At 44.3% G+C, this 26839-nt stretch overlaps 1 protein-coding gene across 2 annotated transcripts in view; it reads right to left on the minus strand.

Moving 5' to 3' along the window:
* Positions 1-26839, minus strand: part of CSMD1 (CUB and Sushi multiple domains 1) — a 1521983-nt gene that overhangs the window by 297868 nt on the left and 1197276 nt on the right. The gene's annotated exons all lie outside the window — the stretch shown is intronic.

The following is a 26839-nucleotide window of genomic DNA, read 5'->3' on the forward strand; positions in this document are numbered from 1 at the left end:
TATGTAGCTTCCCTTTGAGGGGACGTGGTGAAGACAGTTTGCTCTGGGACCTTACGTGAGACAATGCTCCCAAATTTCTGACCTAATAGACACTCATTTCAGATTTTCACTTGAGGACTACGACACACTCAGGTGGACATCTCTCCTGCAGCTCCTTGGGGTAACTTGACGGCATCAAAAGAACAGAAGAGGAACGTGACTGTGCAGACTGGCACATGTTCCAGGGGTGGAGTCAAACATCTCTCCACACAGATGGAGTCAAGTCTCTGTCCAAACGACCATCACATGCTTGAATATGTCACTTGGAAACAAAATTCACACTTGAATAAAAGATGCAAGTCCTCAGAGAAAATAAATGACATGAGTGAATCCCTTCCCAGAAATGTGATGACAGAAGGGAGAGCCTTGAACTAGAGCGCTTTCCTTCATTTCCTGGGATGGCTGCCCTGTGGAAATATCTGTGCTCAAGTCTCTTGGGGTCTCCATGATGATCTCAAGGTATTTTTTAACTATCACCTTTAGAAAAGCTAAAAATTATTTTCCCACTTTCAATTTTCACTTTATTTTCCCTTGAACTTTTCAAAGTATTTATTTTTGAGAATCTCAATAGCTTTCCTACAAATACGTTTCTTAGAATGACATTACAGGCTTAACATTCATCCTACTAAATTTTATTTCACTTGATACTTTACACCATACCTATAAACACTCACATAATAAAAGAGCAAGGGGGTTCACCACTCTCTGAATGTAGGTGAGCATTTTTAAAAGCTGGTATAACCATTCTGAGACACAAGTAAACCAAAACAGTGAGCTGACAGCTGAGTTTGTCCTTGCAATGCCCATTTCTTCTCATCTGGGGTGGAACCTGGAGAGAGCAATATCTTTGCAAAAATGAGCTGCTGCCCTCAGACAGAATTCTAGAAAGCACATTAGAGGAACCACACAAACTGTAGCCCAAGGGAACTGGCAAGGCAAAAACCTCTGAGAAATACTATTCAAATATTATGATAAACTCTGATAATTAGTAGGTTAACAGGTTTGATCTACAAAATGCAATCATAATCAAATAAAGCCACACTCCCTGATCAGCCAAGCCATAATTATTTTGATACAACACCGCTGGGCATGCAGAATCTATGTAAGTTCGGTCACCAGTGGCAACTATCACCACTCATCCCGTCTTACAGTTTCTGTGCCTGTCCTGACCTCAGCAGCTCTCCGCACATGTCAGGTAGATGGAAGACCACTTTGGGGACCTCTGTGTCTACCAAATGTTCCTCATCACATGGTCTTTATCAGTATGATCATGCCAGGACCTCACTAGTTTAGACTCATTCTTTTACCTTCTCCTTGACCCTTTAGAAGCCCCCTTACTGTCGCAAACTAAGCAACTGTGGGTGGCTACTTTCTGGTGCCTCTGGATTGGGTGTGAGCATAGTGTATTGTTCATGTTAGAATTCTAGGTCAGAAACCACCCCAATGGCCTTCCCATGTGATGGTTCCCACGATTCCCAGCCAGAAGTGTCAGAAGTTAGCTGGACACTACAGACACTTCTTACTCAAACCTCCCCCTTCTGTTCTGTCTAAATGCCACTTCTATCTGTAGTCTGATGTCCCCCCAAACCCATTAGCACTAATGATCTGATTGGCTGACTAAAACTTCAGGATTATGGAGAATCCGAATACTGTATCTGACAGGCCAAACTTGTCTCACACTGTCCTCAGTAGCCACCTGCCACCCACCCCTGTACCTGAGCTAACAAGGTAACTAAACCTAAAACTTTTGGCTTATATCATTTCATAAACCATGAACTTTCACCAACCCCCAAAGCCAGGAGTGCCATCACACAGTACCGGGAATTATGACAGGAGTCCTCACTTTGCTGATATTACTCACACAATTTATTTGTTACTTTAAAAAAATCTGTGCTTATTAAAGTTCAAGGACTACCTTTCACAATAGTATGTGATATATAGAGAAACAGAATCCAAGTTTCCGAGCCATTGCCATTCATTGTTGGCTGAGAGTGAACTGCAGCAAGGGCTGCCTTCTGGCACCTCTGTGTGCACGGCATCCTTCTCCCCGAGGGAGGAGATCGCTGAGGCTAGATGACCCTCCTCTAGCTCTCCATTCCTTTTTATTCACCTCCATCCCCTCTCTTCCTCTTATCCTCCTCATAGGAGTTTACAGTCTGCTCTTTTCTGGAGGTTTTGAAAGGCTTTGAACTAACCCAGAGACAGGCGATAACCCGATGAATGTCATCACTCTGAACTTGTCCTTTGATGCTAGCACGAGATACACTTTCAGAATGATGGAAGAACCACATCCTTTCTGTTTTGAACACTCCACTTGGCATCTGCCACTGTCTATGCGTGAAGATCTTTGAGCTGCTTGGCCAGCCACAGCCATGTTTCTGCTCATGTGTGGGCTCTACATTTACTCTAGCAAGATTCTAGTCTTTGAAGAACGTTCTAGTCAATGACAAGCATTTTAAAATTTGTACACACACACACACACACACACACACACACACACACACACACACACACGCATCCATGATTGCATACATGTACACATGCACACAAGCAAGCATGTGTGCGTACGCATGTGGTCAAGGATTATGTACATAGATGCAAAGGGTATCTATGCCAGAAGAGGAAATCTGCTGCCTTGGAACTGTAATAATAGGTGGTTATGAGCCTCTTGCTATAGGTATTGAAGACCAAATTCAGGTCTTTTGCAAGCACAGTACCATACTCCAAACCTCTAAGCCATCTCTCCAGCCTGTAGTCAGACAATAGCCTTTTGTAAGGCTTCAGAGTATAAGAACTGGGCCAGCAGACCCATTCCCTGCCTTCAAGGTGTTTGTTTTTAAGACATGCAGCAGCAAGGTTGGTGGGAAGGTATGGGTTGTAGAGGTGGTGCCTGGCCACAAATGGTGTTCACTAGTTGTGTGCTCATGAGTAAAGTGTTCTTTATGGGCCCATTCCACTGGCTTTTCTCATTAACCTCAACCTTCTATTCCAGTACCTGGGATTTCTGATTCCTTATATTTAGAGTGAAAATCTAAGAGGGAAGGATTTTTCCCAACAAGCAAAAAGCCCCTTCATCCCTCTGTGAGTTACTGTGATGGAGCCAATGGTGGAGAATAAGTAATATTACTTTGGATTCTGAATCTTCCTCCTCTTGGTTTGGAGGTTGGCCTTGAGGGGTGACCTACATCAGGGAGCAACAGCAAGCACTCTTTTTTTTTTTTCCAGCTAAGTAAAAGGGCTCTTATCCTGTCTCCTCTGCTGCACCTGTCTGAAAGCATAGTCTTCACAGTCACCTGTAAGGATGGGATCTTGGAGGATGCTCTATCCCAGGCAGACAAGGACTCTTTAGTGCAATCTGAAGGAACCATCAGTCTAGCAGTGAAGAGCACAGTTAAGATGAGTGAATAAAGAAACTTTGGGCAATTTGGAACCCAACTCAGAACAGAGAAGTCTGTGAGCTCAGAGGAGGTGAGAAGAATTGGGCTCTAGAGAGTGGAAACCTGCACCATGGTGAGCTTCCATGGCCCTTCCATTCCCCGGAACCCTAGGGAGTGAACACTGCTTCCATGTGCACACATGACGGTGGTATGAGAAGAATCCACCCCTTTCCCTGAGAACTCATCTTTTCTGGGCCACATGAATACTGCAATCCAGTATGGCCACTGTCCTAAAATCGAACATATGAATGAACAGCTGATTTGGATGGTCCCCTGACCTCTGGCAATACATGCTTTTGATAAATATGTGATGCATCTGGGATCCAGGGGGAAGCTGGGAAGCTTCCCAAGTACAGCCTCTGATCCAGATGAAAGCAAAGGTTTATGCATAAAGAGACCAAAGTTAGTTCATTATACGCACCCCTCCAAAACGACTACAGGGGAATGGCTAGAGTCTGCAAAGCATATAAGCACACTGATAAATCCAACCAGCAAAAAATGGCCAAGTAATCTCATAAGTGAACGAGTCACTTTTTTCAAAGGTCACTGGAAATGTGTCACTTAGAACCCTAAATTTGATTTCCTACGGGTATCAGATTTTATTTGGCTACAAATCAACTAACACAGCAAAAAAAAAAAAAAAAAAAAAAATCCATGAACGCTGCCTTAAACCAATGTATTTTTGTTTAAGGGAAGGCTGGTAGGGAAATGGGGTGGAACTCAGGAAGGCTGGTGAGAAGCCAAGCATACTCTCTTCCCCTCCTCGTTACACACAGCCTGAGAAACTCACACCTCGGGATGCAAAGGAGATCCCAAGCCAGCCAGTGTCCATGTCCCCCTCACAGGCAGCTCAGCTTGTTTAAAATGTGTCTCTTATCACCTCTGTGTTTAATTCTGCAGAATTTTTCAGGGAAAAATAAACCCTTAATATTTCAGGGTACTCTTGGGCTCACAGTAACAATTAACAAGAGGTGCAGGATCCCTGCCTCAGCCTGTCTGCACCCAGGGACAGCCTTGCTCTGTTTGTGTCCTCTGTTTGTTGGTGTGGGAACCTGCACTCTGCATCCCCACCAAGCAGACGCATAGGCTGCCCTAGGACTCATACCACGTGTCACCATTGTGTGAGCTTCCATGCCCACACGGCAACACCATACTGAGTTTGAAAGTATATTTTATAGCCCCCCAAACCTGGCATACCCCTCACCCATTCCTCATCCCCAGCCTTGCTAGGCTCCCATTGGAGTCCATTTTAGCTTCTCAGATCATATTGTGGCTGTCATTACATGGTCTTTATAGTACTAAGTGATGCTCTGGGCTCTGCGTACTCCAGTTTCCATATTCTTCAAGTACATTAGCCGCTTCCAAATGTGGGCAGTGAAGTAGGGTTAGATAATCTCTTCTAGATTCATTTGTCAACATGCCTCCCCCTTTACTTTGGGTCATTAGCCTTCAGTGCAACTGCCAGTCCCAAGAGCAGGTCCTGAGGACTGGTGCTAGTACCAGCCTGGATATGCAGCAGTCTTGCCTGGCTAGATGAGGGTCTGAGGACATGTCCCCAGCATCAAGGTTTCACGGGAAGCCAGTCCTCTGTTTTGCCAACATGCCTGGGCCTTTGGGAATGCCAAGCTATCTCTTGCTCTTCTGTGGTCATGCTGCAGGCTATTTGAGGTCAAGGTCAACAGGTCATGGCTTTTGAAAATAGTTCTCTCTTGGCAAAACACACCAGCTTATGCTTGACTTCTTTTGTTTGTCTTTATTGCTCCAAATTTCAAAACTATAAGGACGTATGTCTGGGGTGGGGCCTCCTTAATATGGACAAAGCTTTGTGTTCCATTTCCAGCAGCACACACACCACCACCATGACCACTAAAACAAACAATACTGCCAAGAGCGGAGGAGAAAATGCTTATTGTACAAGAGTGAGAACCTAAATTTGGGTCCCCATCACACACACTTAAAAGGCCTCATGTGGTACCTCAGGCTTGTATTTCCAGCACTGGAATGGTGAAAACAGTGATTTATGGCTCTTGCTGGCCAACCAGGCAAACCTGTTCAGTGAGCTGCATGTCAGTGAGGCACCTCACCTCAAAAACCAGTGCACTTTACCTCAAAAAACAAACAAAAAAACCAATGTACATAGCTTCTGAAGAACACCTCCAAGTTGACCTCTGGCCTCCACACACATGTATGCATATGTACACCCACCTCCATGTAAACATGCACACAAAAGGCACCCAAACATCTGTACCACTCCAAGAAATATCCATGAAAAAAACATGCCTTCAACTTTTTTAAGAAACTAATTCTAGGTCCTTCTACTTTCATCCTCTATCTCTGAGGGCCACCCCTGGCCCACCTCTTTTTGTTTGTTTGTTTGTTTGTTTTTGAGACAAGGTTTCTCTGTGTAGCCATGGCTGTCCTGGACTCGCTTTGTAGACCAGGCTGGCCTCAAACTCACAGTGATCCGCCTGCCTCTGCCTCCTGAGTGCTGAGATTAAAGGCATGAGCCACCACACCCGGCCCCATCTCTCCTTTTTATGAGCCTGGAATCACAGTGTCAGAGCTTCTCAGTCCTGGAGACAGTAAGGAGGTATTGGCTTCTTCCAATTACACTTTATGTACTTATAGTTCTGCCTCCAAGTGTCAATGAAATAGAAAACAAAAAGTAAACAGAATTTAATTTCAATCAAAATTGCCATTCAGTGGAATGGAAGCCTCTCAGATAGGAAGGCCTTGAAATCTTTAGCCACTGTAGATTTAATGCATTTGTTGACTTGTGTTTAGTTTTTCGGAAAGAATAGAAATTAATGTATCATTCTCCTTAGAATAAGTTGGGAGATAATTCATGGTAAATAAAGACAAATGCTATTTTAGGCTGAAATCTATCAACATAATGGGGGGAGATTTTGACATGGGTGATAAAAATACCATATTTAGAGAAATTAAAAAAATCATGAGTCGGAAACATAAATAAAAACAGCCGCCGCTTCTTCATGTTGTCCTACTTCTGTTGTAAAACCAGCCGGAGCCAAGGCACTCCTAAGAAGCGGAGTGACAGTTCCCAGGGACTCTTTAAGTGACTCACCTACAGTCCATTTGTGCTGCCATGGACCAGTGGCACCCAGAGAAGAGAAGGACACACTTAAAATACCTGCTTTGACTGAAGATCAGGTTTGCTATGACACTTTCTGCCATGCCTGTTATGGGTACAAGGAGACACCACCTGCCCTAAATAGAGACATTCACCCTCCATTGCTTTCTCCGGCCAAGAGAGGCATGGCCTCACTCCTCCAAGGTTGTGTCTGAGCCATCTACCCCTCCGCCTCTCTCACACACACAGAAAACATGGGGCTTCATCTAAGGTGAGACGAGACGTGAGTTCACTGAGACTAGAGTGTGCTCCCTGTTTTTCTATTTTATTTTTAATTTTTACTCTACAGGATGACATAAAGCCATTTTTGAGTGAGTTGATAATGTCCCCTGAGCAACCCTGCCCTCCACTGCCCTCTCATTTCAACCTTGTAGCCCACTGCCCTCTTATTTCTCCCCTACAGTTCTGCCTTGACTTTCATTTATGCTTTTATGTTGCTACAAGGTCAAGGACCTGGAATAAGATAAAAGGTGATGTTTTTCATTCTGAAACAAACCGAATTTGCTTACTGTTTAATTCTGTTTGCTAAAGTAACCACTGAGTGTGTGTTCTGCTCTTATGCAGAGCCAGGCATCGTAGGTTCACTAAGGCAGCTTTGCACATTTGCCTTTTCTCCTGAGCACATGGCTAAATCTACTCCGTGGAACATACTAGCCCTTCCTCAGCTACCTGGAGTCTACTGCATTCAATACAGCATTCTGTGTCCATAATGACAGCAGTAGAATGCCTACCCCACACCTACCAGGTGCAGTAGGACACCTTCATCATGCCTACCATGTGCAGTAGGACACTTACCCCATGCCTACCAGGTGCAATAGGACACTTACCCCATGCCTACCAGGTGCAGTAGGACACCTTCCCCATGCCTACCAGGTGCAGTAGGACACCTTCACCATGCCTACCAGGTGCAGTAGGACACCTACCCCACGTCTACCAGGTGCAGTAGGACACTTACCCCATGCCTACCAGGTGCAATAGGACACTTACCCCATGCCTACCAGGTGTAGTAGGACACCTTCCCCATGCCTACCAGGTGCAGTAGGACACCTACCCCATGCCTACCAGGTGCAGTAGGACACTTACCCCATGCCTACCAGGTGCAGTAGGACACCTTCCCCATGCCTACCAGGTGCAGTAGGACACCTTCCCCATGCCTACCAGGTGCAATAGGACACCTACCCCATGCCTACCAGGTGCAATAGGACACCTTCCCCATGCCTACCATGTGCAGTAGGACACCTTCCCCATGCCTACCAGGTGCAATAGGACACTTACCCCATGCCTACCATGTGCAGTAGGACACCTTCCCCATGCCTACCAGGTGCAGTAGGACACCTACCCCATGCCTACCAGGTGCAGTAGGACACCTACCCCATGCCTACCAGGTGCAGTAGGACACCTACCCCATGCCTACCATGTGCAGTAGGACACCTACCCCATGCCTACCATGTGCAGTAGGACACCTTCCCCATGCCTACCATGTGCAGTAGGACACCTTCCCCATGCCTACCAGGTGCAGTAGGACACTTACCCCATGCCTACCAGGTGCAGTAGGACACCTACCCCATGCCTACCAGGTGCAATAGGACACCTTCCCCATGCCTACCATGTGCAGTAGGACACCTTCCCCATGCCTACCAGGTGCAGTAGGACACTTACCCCATGCCTACCAGGTGCAGTAGGACACCTACCCCATGCCTACCAGGTGCAGTAGGACACCTTCCCCATGCCTACCATGTGCAGTAGGACACCTTCCCCATGCCTACCAGGTGCAGTAGGACACCTACCCCATGCCTACCATGTGCAGTAGGACACCTTCCCCATGCCTACCAGGTGCAATAGGACACCTACCCCATGCCTACCATGTGCAGTAGGACACCTTCCCCATGCCACCCATGTGCAGTAGGACACCTTCCCCATGCCTACCATGTGCAGTAGGACACCTTCCCCATGCCTACCAGGTGCAATAGGACACCTTCCCCATGCCTACCAGGTGCAGTAGGACACCTTCCCCATGCCTACCAGGTGCAGTAGGACACCTTCCCCATGCCTACCATGTGCAGTAGGACACCTACCCCATGCCTACCAGGTGCAATAGGACACTTACCCCATGCCTACCAGGTGCAGTAGGACACCTTCCCCATGCCTACCAGGTGCAGTAGGACACCTTCCCCATGCCTACCAGGTGCAATAGGACACTTACCCCATGCCTACCAGGTGCAATAGGACACCTTCCCCATGCCTACCAGGTGCAGTAGGACACCTTCCCCATGCCTACCGTGTGCAGTAGGACACCTACCCCATGCCTACCGTGTGCAGTAGGACACCTACCCCATGCCTACCGTGTGCAGTAGGACACCTACCCCATGCCTACCGTGTGCAGTAGGACACCTACCCCATGCCTACCAGGTGCAGTAGGACACCTACCCCATGCCTACCAGGTGCAATAGGACACCTTCCCCATGCCTACCAGGTGCAGTAGGACACCTTCCCCATGCCTACCAGGTGCAGTAGGACACCTACCCCATGCCTACCAGGTGCAGTAGGACACCTACCCCATGCCTACCGTGTGCAGTAGGACACCTACCCCATGCCTACCAGGTGCAGTAGGACACCTACCCCATGCCTACCGTGTGCAGTAGGACACCTACCCCATGCCTACCAGGTGCAATAGGACACCTACCCCATGCCTACCAGGTACAATAGGACACCTTCCCCATCTCTGCCATATTGAAGTGATGTCATAAATAGAGCAGAGAGGTGGCCATGCATAATTTACACATTGTTCAACATTAATTTCTTCCCATTTTTCTCTGACATCAGGCTCCATATTTGAACAAAAACTATATAATCGTTTGTGTATTTGAGCATGCTCAAATGATTTCTAGACAACCAGCTCTGGTCTGCCCATGGGGGCTTCATCAGTCTGGGTGTACAGAGCTGGCATGGCTGCCTCTTTCCACATGTACTCCTTTATAGATGTGTATTTGTAAAATTGTCATCCAAGCCTGCTGCTCTCTACTCCACTGATAGCACAGGGCACCAGCATAAGTGTCTCTGGAAGTGAAGTCCCACACTACTTGCTGGCCCAGTGGGTCAGCTAAACTATGTCCCTGCCTTTTTAGTGCTCCAGTGTGGAAATCCTCCCCTTGCCATCTCAGTGCTCCAGTGTGGAAGTCCTCCCCTGCCATCTCAGTGCTCCAGTGTGGAAGTCCTCCTTCTGCCTCCCCAGTCCTCCAGTGTGGAAGTCCTCCTCTGCCATCCCAGTGCCTCAGTGTCGAATTCCTCCCCTGCCGTTTCAGTACTCTAGTGTGGAAGTCCTCCTCCTGCTCCCCAGTCCTCTGGTGTGGAAGTCCTCCCCCACCATCACAGTGCTCCAGTGTGGAAGTCCTCCCCCACCATCACAGTGATCCAGTGTGGAAGTCCTCCCCCTGCCATATCAGTGCTCCAGTGTGGAAGTTCTTCCCCCACCCCAATTTCTTAAAATAATTCAGTGCTTGAAAATTGAACATTTGCTCTTATGAACTGGTTAAAATGAGGCCTTTGAGTTCACCTTAATCCATTTGGTTAGCAGCCATATGAGCTCAGACAGAGTCTCCAGACTTTATGCCAAGAGCAAAGAACTCATGAGGCCCCAGCCCAGCAAAAAAGAAGGCAGAAACTGAGGGCTACACAGGATCCCTCCTTGCTTTCATTCCAGTCAGAGCCACCCAACACCAGATCCCAAGGACATGGACTTTAGTCCTCAAGTATACACAATCTGCAACCTTTTCTTAAAAATGGAATTCCAGCAAACTACTAGACTTTAAGAAAAAATACATGGTGTTTTTAAGGATAGCTGCTAAAGGCTAGTCCTTGCAGCGAGCTGCTCTCCCTCACACAGGAACCCTCAACCATTTCTGGATGGGTCCCTTTCATAGGCACTCTGTTTGATGGGCCTTTCCTAACTGATCTGAACTTCTGGCTGATGGGACTGTCCTACAGGGAGAGCTATGAGAAGACAGCCTACTGACAAGAGCTCCCTAAGCACACCATTAGAGGAATGCACATTTTTACTGAAATATTGCTTTATGCATTCCGAAGGGAAGCAGTGTTCTCTGGTACTAGCAGGAAGTGCTCATTGTGAGCTGGCATGTGTCTCCATCCTGTCAACTTTAAGGCTGTGATGCCTGCTTTTATGTGTCACTCCAACTAGATGGTGAAATGTCATATAGTTCCTTAGTCAGTTACAAAAAAAAAATAGACTGGTCCTCAACAGCTGGGAATTATGGGAGTAGAGAGGAGAGGATGACAGTGAGGAAGCTGGTTGCAGGATGTACACCAGGGCCAGGTACACCATGCAGTTCATGAAGAGACAGAACAGAAAAAACACACAGGGCACTAGAACTGTCTTTCCAAGACCCATGACCTCATCCTCTCCTGCTTTTCATTACCAATGCTTGGGCCTTTAAACTTGGGGACTTGAAGTATCAATTCTCCTGTTTCCAAGCCTTGAATTTCCTGACTCTGGTGGGTTCTCTGGCTCACCAGCTGGCAGAGGAAGCTGTGGAGCCCCTCAGGAGCCAATCCTCCTGACTCTCCCTCATCTGTGCACAGGCTTCCTATGGTTTCAGTGCTCTAGGGAGACAATAGAAGAGGGGATAGAAGAGTAGTACTCGCTATGTGAACACAGTATGAAAAGTAGTCGATGATCATCTAAGAGGATGGAAGTGGGACTTCGGGAAACATCAGGCTCAATGGTAAATTACAGGCTCCCCTACCTAGCCTTTGAAATGAGTAAAGAACAGCCTCTGCTCAGTGAAGGCTCTCACTTGATCTTTTCTCATCTTACTTTCTGAGCAGAAAGCTTTTCCTGGACCTGTTCTCTGCTAAGAAGCCCAGAGGTGTCTGGAACGCATGGAGTGGAGTAGGTGGGTCACAAGAACCTACACTGTGGCCTGATGCTTCACGGAGAGGACAGAAGATTTTTCATCAAGCCACATGTTCCATACTGTGTCACCCAAATACCGACTCTGCACTGGGTTACAAGAACGGGGACCTTCTTCCTAGGACCTGAGCCTTAACTATAGCTGGGGCAGATCAGCCTTGACCATGACTTCACCTTGATCAGCCACACTGAAGGCATGCTGCTCAGGAGATGACATTTATGTAGGTCTCTCTTCTCGAGGCCTCCATCCTATAATACGCTGTGTCATGGAGAGGACTCCTGCAGTCTGCCCATGCCCTATGACCTGTCTGCTCTGAAGAGTGAGCTCTGAATGAAGGCCCTGGCAGAGTCACTGAGAGCCGTACCTTCCCTTGTATGTGTCCTGCTGGTCCCTTCTTTCTCTTCAGCTCATGTGCTATTGCGGGCTGAGTATTTCTGTTTATGGTCATATAGAATATGGCCCTCCTTGTGGTTTCATTTCTTATTGTTCTTAGTCGAGGGTCCTTAGTCAGAAGTGTGCCCTATTTTCTCTTAAGTGGGTCACTTACTTGGGGACTGGCTTCTGCACCAACTCAGACAGTTACTCTACCCTGAGTTATGGGGTGCTGCATCTGCAGTGTCTCAACTTAGCAACGGGCTACTCTCCAATATGATTGTGCATTGAATGTGCCTTGCCTTGAATTCTTTCTACTCAAAAGCACATTTTTTTTCTGGGGGTGGCTGTTCATAGGTTGAGGCATGTTTGGACTCTGCAATTTTTACTAAGAACATAATGCCTCAAAGTATTGGCACCAGCATTTGTGGCAACACAACGGATTCCCCACAGTTCTCCATGAAGCAGCAGGGTCAGGCCCTTCCACGTCTCTTTATACAGGCTGCATTGCCCAGATGCTGGATAACTATCTGAAATCACCCTCTTCTCTGGGGACCCCTGGCAGGGGTATAGATGAGCTATCTCTGAGGAGGTGGAGGGCTCGGTTCCTCCACCCAGTCTGGCTCCAAGCTGCTCCAAAACCCAAAAGGCTTTAATTAATATTTATGTATACAGAAAGCAGATTGGGGATTAGGCCTGTGACCTTTCTGGCTTTGTGCCCTTGGCTTCCAGAAGTCCCAGGTTAAGACTTTGGTAGCAGTTGTGTGTCTTCACCATCTCAGCTTCCCTGTGATTAGGACACGCTAAAGTGATTATTTGGAGACTTTGCAAGAAGCTTGTGTAATCTAGTCATGGGTCATTCAGCCATATCCCACTGCTCCAAAATACACGGCATGTGATTTGTCTACAGCTGTGACAAATCCCAGATACCCGACATTGCTTCTCGCTTCGGGTGTCGGCCATTTCTCAGTCCCAGCTCACAGTCTTCCATCCTCATTGTGTCCACACAGACACAACGTTGTACTGATTCTCGCCCACCTCCTCCAGTCCAGTGAGGACTCCAACCTGTATGAGATGCTAATGGCCAAGACCCTCGTCCTTGCTTCCTGTTTCTCACAATGCAAGGTCTGTGTGCTCTGGATTCTGCCATCTTCCTCAGTCTGTGCATTCCTCTCAGATGGAGGTGGGGAAAATGCACTTCAGACTTCCACAGTGTCAACTCTCCTCAGACCCACGTTGCTTGTTAATGACTTTGCTACCCTATCATATTCTCCAGCCCACACTCTGTGGAGATCCTACTTAGATGCCACCTGCTCAGGTAACTCAATTCCCCTATGGCTACAGCTCACATTGGTTTCTATTTTCATTGTTTTGTTTGTTTGTTTTGCTTTATATACATTCTATCTGTATGGGAGCTTTATGTTTGGAACTTTCACCTGTTTAGCATCTATTCAGACAGTTGGAGCATAGTAGATGCTCTTTAAGATTGCTCCCCATTAATGTTTTACCATTACCTACATTTTATCACTTATTTAATTAAAATGTTCTGAATATATATATATGTATATTATAGATACTATATAAAAGATATTTTGAAATATGAGGATTACAGAATGGTTGCATGTACCTAATTTGTATATGAAAGGTCTAGCATAATTTTCATTTTATGTTGTGGTGTGAACACTGACCACATCCTTCTTAGCAGATTTTAAAAGTACGAAACAAAAATATTCACGCTTATTCCTCTCAACTGAAATCATATTTCCTTTTACCCGCATCTTTGTAGCCCACACTCTCTTCACTATCATTTTAATGACGTCCATAGAGTTTGGTGTTTGCATGTGTATCTTAGCCATACCTCCTTTTTCTGAGGGACACACACACACTTGGAAAATGGCTCTCAAAACCCTAAGTCAATGAGGCTCCAGTCTGGAGGGACATCTTTAAAGCAGCATTTTAAATAACAATTCTGTGTTTTACAACAATGAAAAAGATTGTGTTTACCTGCAGGTTCATACTCATATTCTGTGAAACACAGTCAATTTTATCCAATTGGCCCAGATTGAAACCTGGACATGTTGAAAATTTTCTAAGTGACAGATGGAAAATTAAAATATTCATTTTATTAATAAAATCCAGTTATATTTGGAAGTGTACCCTCTAGTTTTCATGTGAATAATTTTGAAAAATGTCAATTTTAAGTCTAACTTTGGTGTATAATATTTGATTTGTGGGAAATAGAAATCATTGCCTCTTGGCATCAACTGCTTTTAACACCTGTCAATTCTTCTTTAAAAAGGTGGTCTTTAGATGCATTTCAGGAATCCAGCACCTTGTTGATCATGAGAAAGGACCAAGAACTATGGAATAAATAGAAAGAAAACAATCCAGAAAGTAGAGATCACTTAGCCTGGGAAGATGATGGATTTTCATGAAACCATTTCTATGAAAGGGGGCAGTTACACACATAAAAATTTAAACATCGCCCAGAAGATGACAATAGAGGGATAATATATAATAATGCTTTTATAAGCACAGCATATTTAGGTCCTATTGACTAGTCAAGCATGAGCTGTCACCATGGGTATGTGGAAGTGTGGCTGACAGCTGTCACTGCGGATATGTTAAAGCACGACTGCGGGCTGTCACTGTGCGTAAGTGGAATCATGAATATGGGCTTTCACCCTGGATATGTAGAACCTTAGCCAGAGAAGTGCCCATCCTGTTAAATAACTTCCTGTCCACACACTCTGCTGATTGGTTGACGTCTATGGTCAGTGGTCAGTCGGTGCAAGTTTGGATAGGCAGGACTCACTGCTAAAAGTCATCCTGTGTAGTCTTCATTGCTGGTGGCCTGTGACTCATCTCCCTGGTTAGTGGAGAAATCATCCACAGCTATTTTGGGTATCTTTTATCCCAGAAGCATTTGGGAAAGTTATTTGAATACAAGTGGGAAGGTAGTTCTGTGGGCATAGGGTTTTTAGGTGAAGCATGAAGACCTTAGTTTGGATTTCCAGAACTTACATTAAAAAAAAAATCCAAGAATCCATTTTTTAAATCCCAGATCCCATTAAAAGAAAGTTATACAAGGCACTGTACATCTTAGTCCTGGCTCTGGAGATGCAGAGACAGTGATACCCTGAGAGTGTGATGCTCAGCTAGTTTTACCAAATTGGCAAGCTCTTGATTCAGCAATAGAGTTTGCCTAAGAAAGTAAGATGAAGAGATACAGAGAAGGACACCAGATTTCTATATTAGTTCTTTACTACACATGTACTAGTGAGCACACCCACCCATTCATACATTCAAAACGTACATACACACACACACACACACACACACACACACACACACACAGAGAGAGAGAGAGAGAGAGAGAGAGAGAGAGAGAGAGAGAGAGAGAGACAGAGAGAGAGAGACAGAGAGAGAGAGACAGAGAGAGAGAGACAGAGAGAGACAGAGACAGAGACAGAGACAGAGACAGAGACAGAGACAGACAGACAGACAGACACTTATTTGTTTTTAAGTACTAAATGAATGGAAACATATCTTCAAACTACATTCAGCTATGATCACATACAATCAGCAGTCATTCTAAGAGTCACCAATGATCAGATTACCTCAGATCGTGGCCCCTGGATGAGGAACTCTTAAATCATGCCACACCCTCACCTGTTCATTCATACATAGTAGCATAATTTCTACTACATGGGGGAATATACACGGATGATACCATTTTAATCACTATGAAAGGTTCATCTAGGGCCTGGCCTGGTACCACAGACCTGTATTGCTAGTTAATTGGGAGGCTGAAGAAGGGGGATTTTAACTTTATGAGCTGTTCGGGTGGCAGGGCTAATTCAAAGCCAGCCTAGGCGATGAAGTAGGTTCTATCTCAAGTCAAAAAGTAAAAAGAGCCCAGTCCTGCTTGACATACCAAGGGGGTTTGTCATCTATAGCAGGTTCCCCCTTCTCTGGGAAGATAGGGAGGATGACACAAGGGGAGGAGAAACAAGGTGAGCAGCAGGGAATGGGAGGAGAGAAGAGAGGAGAAGCTCCAATCCGGATGTAATTAGTTAATGGGGCAAAAAGTAAAAAGAGGGCTGGAGATGAATCTCAGTAGGAGAGCACCCTTCTATCAGGTGTGAAGTCCTAGGTGCTGAATAACAACAAATAAACGACATCAGTAACTCAGTGCATGTGGCTGTCTAACTTACAACAAAACCAGTGCCTTTAAATTATGCTTCCTAGATGAGTCTTAAATTTCTACCCTCGTTGTGACAGGATTTTTAATGAACAAACTGCAGAGATTACGTTGCTTCAGCTGCTTAGCAGATATTTATCTAACGAGTTAAAAATACTTCTTAGCCTACAAATTTCAAGATTGCTTTCTTTTTAATAGCTGAGTAGTATTCTATTGTGTAAATGTTCCACAGTTTCTTTACCCAGTTGAGGTGCATCTACGTTGTTTCCAGATTTTAGCTATTATGTAAAACTGGTATGAACATAGTTGAGCAAATGGCCTTGTTATATGGTGGAGCATCTTTCCGGTATATGCCCAGGAGTGGTATGGCTGGGTATTGAGGTAGCACTATTCTCAATTTTCTGAGAAAGCACCAGATTGATTTCCAAAGTGGTTGTACAAGTTTGCACTTTCACCAGCAATGGAGGAGTGTTTTTTCTCCACATCCTTACCAACGTGTGCTGTCTCTTGTGTTTTTGATCTTAGCTATTCTGATAGGTGTACGATGGAATTTCAGAGTCATTTTTATTTGCATTTTCCTGATGACTAGGGATGTTGAGCATGTCTTTAATTATTTCTTGGCCATTCAACATTCCTTTGTTGAGAATTCCCTGTTTAGCTTTGTACCCCATTTTTGGTTATTTGGTTTGGTAGTGCTCAATTTCTTGAGTTCTTCATATATTTTGGATATTAGCCCTTTGTCAGATGTAGGGTTGGTGAAGAACTTTTCCAGTCTGTAGGCTGTCATTTTGTTCTGTTGACAGTGCCCTTTGCCTTACCGAAGTTTTCGGTTTCATGAGGTCCCACTTATTAGCTGTTCAGGAAGTTGTCTCCTGCACCAATGAGCTCGAGGCTCTTCTCCACATTTTCTTCTAACAGATTTAGTGTGTCTGGTCTTACATTGAGGTCTTTAATCCACTTGGACATGAGTTTTGTGGAGGGTGATAAATATGGATCTATTTGTATTTTTCTACATGTAGACATCCAGTTAGACAAGCACCATTTGTTGAAGACGCTATCTTTTTTCAATTGTATGGATTTGACTTGTAAAAAATCAAGTGTCCATGGGTATGGGTTTTTCTTCTGGGTCTTTTATTCAATTCCATTGATCAGCCTATTTTTATGCCAGTACCACTTAGTTTTTATTACTGTTGCTCTATAGTGTAGCTTGAGATCACGGATGGAGATTCCTCTGAATAATCTTTTATTGTACAGGATTTTTTTTAAGCTATTCTGGGATTTTTTTGTTTTTCAATATGAAGTTGAGAATTGATCTTTTAAGGTCTGAAAATAATTTTTTAGGTATTTTAATAGGGATTGTATTGAGTCTGTAGATTGCTTTTGGTAAGATGGCCATTTATACTATGCTGATCCTCCTGATAGACAGACAAATGGATGTAATTAGAAACGATCATCCTGTGTGAAGTAGCCCAGACACAGAAAGACACACATAGTATATATTCATTTATAAGTGGATATTGGCTCAACATATATGTCCTCTGAGAGACTCCATTCAGACAGGGATGAGAACAGATGCTGGGACTCACTACTGGACTCTGGGCAGAGCACTGAGAGTGGTATGGAAGAATGGAGGGATGGAAGGGCCCAGAGGGTTCAGGAGCACCACAAGGAGATCATCAAGGCAGGTGGATCTGAACTCAGGGTGCCCTGCACAAACTGTTGCACTAACCAAGGACAATGTATGTGGTGAACGTAGACGCCCTGTTCAGATCTATCCAGTGGACAGCAGGAGAAGCATGGACTGCCTCTGACATGAACTCTAGTGATCCCGGATTTGATCGCTTCTCCTTCATGTGGAGACATGGCAGGCACACAGAGGAAGGGGGTGCAGGCTATCCAGATGAGACCTGATAGGCTGTGGTCATGGTGGGGGAGGAGATTCCCTTGTTTCAGAGGTCTATGGGAGGGGAATGGGGCAGAAAAGAGAGGGAGGGTGGGAATGGGAAGATGCAAGCAAGGGGATAACAATTTAGATGTAATCTGAATAAATGATAATAAATTTTAAAAAATATTTCTTAGAAAGCCAAAGCAGCCATGGCCTACTCCAATAGAGCCAGGCAATTCTACACTGCCAGCAGCACAGCTCCTCATCTTCTTGCTTTCTGACATAAGCAATGCCTTAGAGTGTGCATATCCAGCTCTCAGGGGTAGAGGTCAGCCTCATGCAAGCCCTAGCTTTCCAACCACATAGGATGAAGGGTGCCACTGAGCAGTGGAAAGGGAAGGCTGCTGCTTTCCTGGTGGAAGAAAAACTGGGTAAAACAATGGTTTGTTCTACAAATGCCTGCATCTCACTTGCCCTCAGACCTGCCTTCTTCTTCAGCTTTAACTCTGACATCACACATTTCCTCTCATCACTTTCAGATAAAAGATTCCTGCTCTTGGATGACCCTTCCATCTTTTGGGATCATTGCCTGGTCGTTTTAGCACAACGTGGACATGGTCTACATCACTACTGCTGCCTGTGCTGGAGCCATGGCACAGCCACAGAACCAGCACTACCTCCTATAGCAACACCCTTGTCTGCCATGGCCATAAAATCACTGGGTAAAACGTACCACTGTGACAGTGTCCTGGGCCTTCTAAAATGCCATATAATCATGCTTAACTACAGTGCTGAGGTAGAGGATTTGACTACATGCCTAGATGTCTATATTTGCTTTTCCCAGAAGTATGTTTCTCCTTAAACAAAAACTAGTTGCTCTCAAAGGTTTAGTCAGAGCTGAGAACAGTGCAGCATCACAGCTGTACAGCTTACTTCCTCTTACTGTACACCACATGATGGAGTGATAGATCCCAGAAACTTGGGTAAGGTGCCTCATGTCTTCAGTCTCACAGATCATGGAAGGACCGATTTTCAAACTCAGCTTATGCACTGCCCAAAGTAGTCACAAGTATTCTGTAATAGGGAATTCTGTTTGTGTTGTATCCCATTATGATTAGAGATTGGTCTTCCAGGAGCAGGAACCATAAAATACATGGGCTACTCACCATGGTGGGTCATGGGAACTCAGCCCCACTCTCTCTTTACCCTCTTGGTTTGCTAACCTGAGTGAACACTAAGGAGACTGACTTTAAGTTGCATGTTCATATTCAACTATGTCTTGTGTTTCAGTTTAGTAGGTCTCACCGGGCATAGCCTCTGACCTCCTGGAAGGTAGGTCTACCATGGTTCTCCAGACATGTATGAGGGTAGGGGTTGTAGAACACTGTGTGGTAATCTTGGCAAGTTTGATGCAAACTCTAACGGTTTGAAAGAGATGACCACTATCGGCTCTAGTATTCTAATACTTGGTCCCCAGTTGCTGGCTCTGTTTGGGTAGCTTTAGGAGATGGGGGTCTTGCTAAAGGATGTCACTGGGGCAGGCTGTGAAAGATTGAAAATCCATGTTATTTTGAATGTACTCTCTGCTTCCCACTTGCAGTTTAAGATGTGATTTCTCAGCTTACGGCTCCATTCCCCACACCTGTCTGCTGCCATAACTGCTAGCAATGACAGTGGTGGGCTTTTCTCCCTGCAGAGCCATAAGCCCAAATCAAACCTTCCTTCTCTAAGTTGCCTTACTCATGGTGTTTTATCACAGCAACAGAAAAGTAACCAAGACACAAATCTAAAGTTACCCTAGATTTAAAGAAAGTTTTCTTGGCATTTCTTTGTGACAGGGTTTCACTGTGTAGCCCTGGGTGTTCTAGAATTCTCTATATAGACCAGGATGGCCTCAAACCCACAGAGATCAACCTGTCTCTGCCTTCTGAGTATTGAGGTTAAAGATGTGCACAACCAGACCTGCCTAACAAAAAGTATGTTTTAAAGGGTATAAGTGTATTTAGTGCATACCTATTCTGGTTAATATGTTTTTTATTCTAAAACATTAGGTTTCAATCTTTTCTTCATAGTTTTGATGATTCCTTGGAGGCACAGGCTACAGTGTTAAGACTGAGTGTCTTGTAATTGCCACTGTGTCCTGTGCAGATAAATGCCTTTATTACACTTGAAGAAGGCTGATGTCTTTTCCACACGGCCATAGAGGTCCATTAACTAACCCACACCCCATGATTGAGAACATTCATGGGAAATTCATGTTTCCACAGTGGTTCTTTATTAATCTGGTTTTATATTGCATTTTAAAAGACCAGTGTCAGCCGTTCATGGCTTGTTTCTGTGCTGTACTTATAAAACCGACACTTAAAGCATATGTAAAGTTTTACTGTGAGGGTAGGCATTTTAATGCAATAATTGAAAACAATAAAATTGCATTTGGTGGCCCCTGTGGTCAGGATGAAGACAGTGAAAATTACGTGTTTAAGATCTTATGGAAATTGTAGCCAACTTAAGAAAACATTAAATTCATAATACAGAGTATCTTAAAGCCAGCTCCAAGGGGAGAGATCCAGGAGTATAAATCTTTGAAGACTAGTACCCAGAACTAGCTAGGAAGATCCAGAAGGACATGATGGTGACAAGAAAGAAGGTTGGTTTGCTTGAGCACACAGTGCACAAGGAGTCACACATCTGGTGGGCTAAGGAAGCCTCCTCAACTGCACACTGAAAGAGCATCAATGGCTCCTGGCTGTTATCAGAAAGGGGGATGTTCTGGGCCCCATAGAAACACCTCTATCATTTTACTTATACAAAACAATGAGTACAATAATAGCATTGCTGATTCCATTGAATGAATAACTCATTTGTAAAAACTTGGCATTTTTAGTCCATCCTAGTTCCTTAACCAAGGATGCTATGAGATTCTGAGAATGTGCCCTTCACATCATATCTGGTCTGTGACATGCCACCAACTGCCTCATCATCATCATTTGCTCTGTAAATACTGACTCTCTCATTTTAGGCATAGTTGACATTCTTGTGCAAAACGGTGTGACCTCCAGCAGGGCTGGCTCATACCTTGGCTACTGTTCAAAATCCCTATCAGCACACCATAAATCTGGTATATATGAAGATTCATGAAGAAGTCATTTCACTGCGACTGACTTGTAGGGTGGAATTCTCAGGAGCACCCCAAGCCCTCACTGAACAAAAGAATGGAATCCCTGGGAACAATGGAAGTGTCACAGACCTGCCTTCCTATTTACTGTTATTTAAATGGGAATATTGCAGATCAGGTAGATGCACAGGTGTTCAAAGAAACATCTTTTGACAAGTCCCAAGTGGGTCATGGTGACACAAAGATGCTCTGAGGATTTGGAAATTAAAATGTCACAAAGGTGTAAACCCAGCTGTCAAAACTCAACACATTGTATGGCTTTAAATATGTGCAGTTGGCTGTGTTTAAAGTATCTTTTTTAAAAAACTGTTACGATTGATTTTCAGCATAAGGTTGGCTATGAGATAAAATATGTGAGGTGTCACTTATTTCCTTTCTAGAATTTACAATTCATATCTTGTATATAATGAATTACCAATGGCATAAACCCTTAGTAGATGTCAAGTCTGGTCACACAGGGATGTTGGCTGAGTCATTTTTTGTTTTTTTACTTATTTATAGTGAAGTATACATAGTTATGGATCAGTATACCTTGGATAAGTGTGTGTGTGTGTGTGTGTGTGTGTGTAACTTGAATTATAGCAGGAAAAGAAGAAAACTGGAATTTAATTGCTAAATGCATACAAATGAGCATACATAAACATATACATATATATGTATATATATACATATATATATACATATGTGTGTATGTATACCCTATACACTCCATGCATAAGGAGCAAGCCAGTGAGCATCACACACACACACTAAAACCACACATGCACAAACACATGTATATCCTAGGAATAAATGAATATATATATATATATATATATATATATATATATATAATTTATTTATTTGTTTTACTTTTATTCTCTATTTTTTCCCTAAAGATCTGTGAGTAACTAAATCCTAGTTAGGGTTATTATTGTTGTGATGTAACACCATGACCAAAGCACCTTGACTAGGAAACAGTTTATTTGGTTTATACTCCCACATCACAGTTCATCAGGACAGGAATGCAAACAGGACAGAACCTGGAGGCAGGAGCTGACATAGGGGCCATAGAGGGGTACTGCTCACCGGCTTTCTCCTCATAGCTTGATTAGAGGTGTTAGATGCATAGAGGATGCTGTTTTCCCCTCTCCTAATCTCAGTGGGCAGGAGATGTTCCTCATGAATCCACCCGAAGAGGCTGTGCCCTGCCCACATCCAAATCAGAGGATTTTCCCATTCACACATGAGAGCTAAGCACTGATGGGTTTACCCTAGGGTGTCGTGCAGGTGGCTATTAGCATGTGACTACCTTCAACCTTCTGTGGCTTGGAATAGCACTGCACTGGTGATATGGTAGCTATCGTACCATATCTTATGACATAGCCTCATGAACAGCTGTAACACCCAATTCAATGTAGCACCCTACCGCATGGGCACAGTGTAGAGACAGCTTCATGAACACAGCCCCAGGCACTGGGCTTCACAACCATTTTGTGTGTGTCCCCAGCCCCTGGCACACCCTCAAGGCCCTGGCCACTATGCCTCCAGCAGCATCTGTATCACTTCATCATTCCATAAATTACCCAAGTGCAATCCTACAGCATAGAGCCTTTGGCTTGACCTTTGTGCCGTTAACCGCTCTCTGGAGTTCTCTGTTGGTACTGCAAGCTCATTCCTCTCCGTCGCTGAGTAGTCTTCTTACTAATCGGCACAGCTTGGCTATCTCTCAAATGGCACCTGGGTAGATTATATCTTCTGGGCATAAATGAATAGAGTTGCTGCAAGTCTTGTCCTCAGTGTGATACTGTTATGTGATCACAAGTATTTGTATTTTTTTTGTTTTTTGTTTTTTGATACAGATACCCAGATGGCAACTGTTGGTTCTCAGGAAAACTGTATATTTAGATTGTAAAACAAATCTCCAAGTTGCTTCCAAGGGCATCTGTTCTGTTTGCCCCTCAGTAGTGGTTAAGCTGTCGCTTTTGTCTGTGTATCTGGCAGTGTCTTTGATCTCGCTATCTGTTTGTTGGCTTATTAGTTCAGATAACTTATATTATAACATATCACTGTATGTCAATTTCAATTTCTCAATAGGTAGCCATCTTGACCATGTCTTCATAGTCATGAAGTCATTCTTTATGAAATGTCTGTTTCCACCTAACTATGTGTACTCACAGTCAGCATGTGCCACTGAGGTATCAAAATCTTCATAGTTTTTATAAAGTTTATCTTCTATCTTTATGTATATGTATGTGCATGGTTGTATGTGTCTATGCACTTCACATACATACAGGATCCTGCCAAACCGAAGGTGTCAGATCCCCTGGAGCTTTACAATTTTGAGCCACCATGTGGATGGGTATTTGGAATTGAACCAGGGTCCTTTAGAAGAGCAGCAGGTGCTGTTATCCACTATGTTACCTCTCCAGCCCCGGATGTCACCTCCTTTTTTCTCTATTAGGCACTTAATTTACAAACACCTCCCTCTAATGTAAAGCTGATCATCTCACCTTTGCATGTGATCTTTCATGAAGCAAACACTTCCCATTGTTACAGCCTGCCCATCTATTTTTGGGAAGAACTGGATTTGGAAGGACAAGTCTAGAGGATTATTTCATAGTGTGATTCAGACTCCCTGCTCTCTCTAAATATCCATAGCTTGATTGTGGGTTTAAATGTTTGTTGTTTGAAAAGAAACATTCCCATTTGGCCTATGTACACCCAATGGTTCTGTCTTCAGTTATGAGAAGAACTGTTCTTTCTCCTGGACCATTTCTATCCCATTAAAACCTACGGGTTTGAGCATCTTTTCTGTTGGTTGCTTCTGGTGTACCTATTCCAGTTCAGGAATCCAATTATTCCCATCCACCAATGTCCTATTAGTGACTGGAGCCATGTGGTAAGACCTCATATTGGGCAGACACTCCCTCCTCCCTTTCCCCCTCAACATCACTTTAGATATTTGGTTTCATTACTTTTCAAAAATAATCTAGAAATAATTTGGTCTATTCCTCTAAAACCTTGTGGAAATGTTTGTAGAGTGCTGGGGATGGAGCTCCAGGGCTCAAACATGCTAGGTAAACAGTATGTTGCTGAGCAGCCTCTAGTCCAAAGTGGGTTTTTCACAGCAGTCACATTAAGCTGAGTATCACTGTGTGAGAATTGGAGTCTTTTTACTTGTCCGCATCCTCTGGAGAGCACAGTGGTATCTCCCTGCATTTTTATCCTCTACTTCTTCCAACAGTATCCCGTGGGCCTCAGTAAATGTATCTCATATGCCTAGATTAACGAAGGTTGAACTGAGGGACTGTGAACATCACACACTTACTGTTCAGGAAAACACAACAGCATTTGTTCACTCACCTGGTGGCCTGTAAATCCAGCAAACTGGCTTATTGGTTTTGGGAGTTTATCTACTAATCCTTCGGGAATTCTGTTGAGATCACCACATGATGTGACCCATGGATAGAGTTAGGCCCTTGGCCTTTTCTCTACCTGGATGTTGTTTATTGCTTTCCCATATTGTTAACTGATCAGCTTCCAATGTCCACTTTGGAAAATACATGAACCAGGTCATGGAGGAAAGCCCAGGAATTCATTGCTCAGTTACTGTTGTGCTGTATTTGTCCCTGGGGAGCCATCACTCAGTACCTTTTGTGCTGTGTCTACTCACAGGAATCCATCATTGCATCAGTGTATGCACTGTGTCTGCTTTGGAGGTCCACTGCCGAGATCTTCTGTGCATCGTGTCTGATCGTAGAAGCAATCACTCCATCCTCAGTGTGGTGCATCTATCTGCCCATGGGCATGCCTCTGTTCACACACTGTCCCGAACATGCTATGACCACACACTGAGGAAAAGCCCTGCCTTGGACTCCTGCCTTACTGATGAGAGAGTTACTGGGGTAGGTTAAATGGTGGCCCCAATAGCCACACATCCACCCTTCCTCCCTAACTTATGAACGTGATTTTACTTGGAACACAATGGTCTTTGCACATAAAATTGAAGATTTTGAGGTTAGGAGTTATGCCAGCTTAGCTGGGTGGACACTAATGCAGAGTGATAGCACTATTATCTGAGGTGGGAGGGGGCATAGACTCAGCGCTGGTGATCTGTGGACATGAACAAGGACCACAGGGATATGGGCACTGTCTGGGACATTCTGGGCACCTTCAAGAAGCTGGGGAGGATGGAGGTGGAGCTTTTGCTGATACTCACTTTTGCCTTTTAACCTTCAGATCCCTGAGAACAGCTGCCCTGTGGTTCTCTGGCTCTACATTGGTACTGGCTGCATTCTCTGGCAACCTGACTCAGGATGAATCAGTCAAAACCTTATTGAACATCACTTGACACTATCATGCCATTTCACCTCCTTACTTATTAGTATCATGGATTATTTTGAAACTATGAATCAGTCATTATTCTTGGAAGAAAACTTTGTTAAGTCATATATAATGTATGTATAATTGAACTCTGTTATAAGATATCCATAAGTATTGGTGTTTATACTCATAAACAATATTCCTCTTTGCATTTTGATAATAAAATAATAGCCTCATAAATTGTCAAATGTTCTTATTTTAGTCTCTGGAGGAGATTATAAAACCGGTTTCAGGTTTTCTTTAAACAGCCCACAGATGCAGCTAAACAAGGCACAATGCACAGCATGGCCTTCCCTTGTTTGTCACACAAGGAAAAGTACCAAGGTCTAACATCGGTAGCTCTCATGCTGAGGATACTACAAGCACCTCATGTGAAATTATGGTAAACACAAAAAGGTCTGCCTGGTCAGACTTGTAAACGTTGTCACTGCACAGCCATGTGGCATACTGGTGCCAGCCAGGAGGCTCTGAGGAAGACTATGGGACCAAGAATGATGAAGTTGGACTTTTCTTCACCTGCAGCCCTCCTCTGAAGCCTCCACCTGTGACCATCAAGGGCTGTGCCCATAACAGAAGGACACACCTGTAGCTATGAAGATGTCCTACTAAAAAAGCCACACACAAGCCTGTGAACCCCACTAACAGTTTAAACATCTGCCCTAAATTGCTATACTCATGCAGTGAGCAGAATGAAAACTCTGCAGGGCATCTCTCCCTTCTCAAGAAAACGAATATATGTAAGAATACGAAGTGGTACCATAAGTGACTTGCAAGTCGCATCCACCAATCACAGTCACCATGCAAGGGGGCTTTAGTAATAATTTGGAGCATAGAGACACTGGAATGAGGGAGGAAACCATGTCTTACATAGTCTGGGTCATATGTTCTGTGTCTCGGGGATAGGTAGGGGAGGGGTCATTATTGTGTGGGGCACAATGTAAGAATAGCACTGTGGGGTGAATGTGTCCTGTCCCAATAGCAACTTACTTCATAACTCAGAGCCTGATATACAGAGCAACTTATCTCGCTCTTATGGAGGACACACAAGACAAATGACAAGATTCTTCTACCAGATGTGGAAATCAGGAAGATAGGGAGGTACTGAACTTATCATTGTTCAACCCCAGGTGCTACCCCCAGATCAGGACCACAGCTCCTGTACCAGGGTCTTAGGGTCCACCAAATCCCCCAAGAAAGGAGGATGGTGAACTGTGCATCTCAGAGCAAGAACTCCAGAGCCAGATGAGGACCAACAATGTCCCATTGAGGAGTCAGCTGCCTTA

Source organism: Acomys minous (assembly GCF_964271855.1).
Source record: "Acomys minous genome assembly, chromosome: 15".
NCBI classification, from domain to species: Eukaryota; Metazoa; Chordata; class Mammalia; order Rodentia; family Muridae; genus Acomys; species Acomys minous.